Raw genomic sequence first — 866 nt, 5'->3', positions numbered from 1 at the left:
ACACCCTAAGTTATATGGCATCTTTAATTAAAAAGTGAAATCCACCTATAAGGACAAAGAAGCCCAAGGACCCGATATCAGTTAATCCTATTTGGCAGAGAAAGAATTCACACTTAAATCTGAAAACATAATTGTTTCCTTAGTCACGTTCAGAGCTGCATTCAGCAGGTTATGCTGACAGTCACTGACTGACTGTCTCATATGTGTGGTAGCAGGGAACAGTTTGGTGGGGTCAGACATTACATACAAAGATAAGGGATCTGCATTGTTTCTTGTAGAGAATTGATTTTCTTTTTTTTTTTTTAACATCTTTTGCTTTACAATGGTGTGTTAGTTTCTGCTTTATAACAAAGTGAATCAGCTATACATATACATATATCCCCATATCTCCTCCCTCTTGTGTCTCCCTCCCACCCTCCCTATACCACCCCTCTAGGTGGTCACAAAGCACCGAGCTGATCTCCCTGTGCTATGCGGCTGCAAAAATATGGAACGCTTCACGAATTTGCGTGTCATCCTTGCTTCAAGTAGCAGGGGCCATGTTAATCTTCTCTGTGTCGTTCCAATTTTAGTATACATGCTGCCGAAGCGAGCACGAGAATTGATGTTTTAAGGCAAAGGGATGCTTGAGCAGAGCTGCGCTTTAGAAGAGCCATAGTAGAATAATTTTGAAGATACAGGTAATAGCTAATATTTCTTGAACACTTACTGTGTGCCAGAAACCAGGTTATTTTATTACATGCATTCTCTTCTTAAATCTCCATACAACCCTATGAAGTAGGTACTACTCTTGTCCTCATTTTACAGCTAGGCAGCCTAAAGCTCAGGGAGGTCTAAGGTCACACAGCTTGCAAGTGGTGGAGCAA

General features: G+C 41.0%; 1 pseudogene; it reads right to left on the bottom strand.

The window, feature by feature from the left end:
* Positions 1 to 481: 481 nt before the first annotated feature.
* LOC118886006 lies at positions 482 to 596 on the bottom strand (annotated as a pseudogene).
* Between the last annotated feature and the right edge of the window lie 270 nt (positions 597 to 866).

Source organism: Balaenoptera musculus, chromosome 19, assembly GCF_009873245.2.
Source record: "Balaenoptera musculus isolate JJ_BM4_2016_0621 chromosome 19, mBalMus1.pri.v3, whole genome shotgun sequence".
In the NCBI taxonomy this organism is placed as follows: Eukaryota; Metazoa; Chordata; class Mammalia; order Artiodactyla; family Balaenopteridae; genus Balaenoptera; species Balaenoptera musculus.
This window is presented reverse-complemented; position numbering and strand designations above follow the sequence as displayed.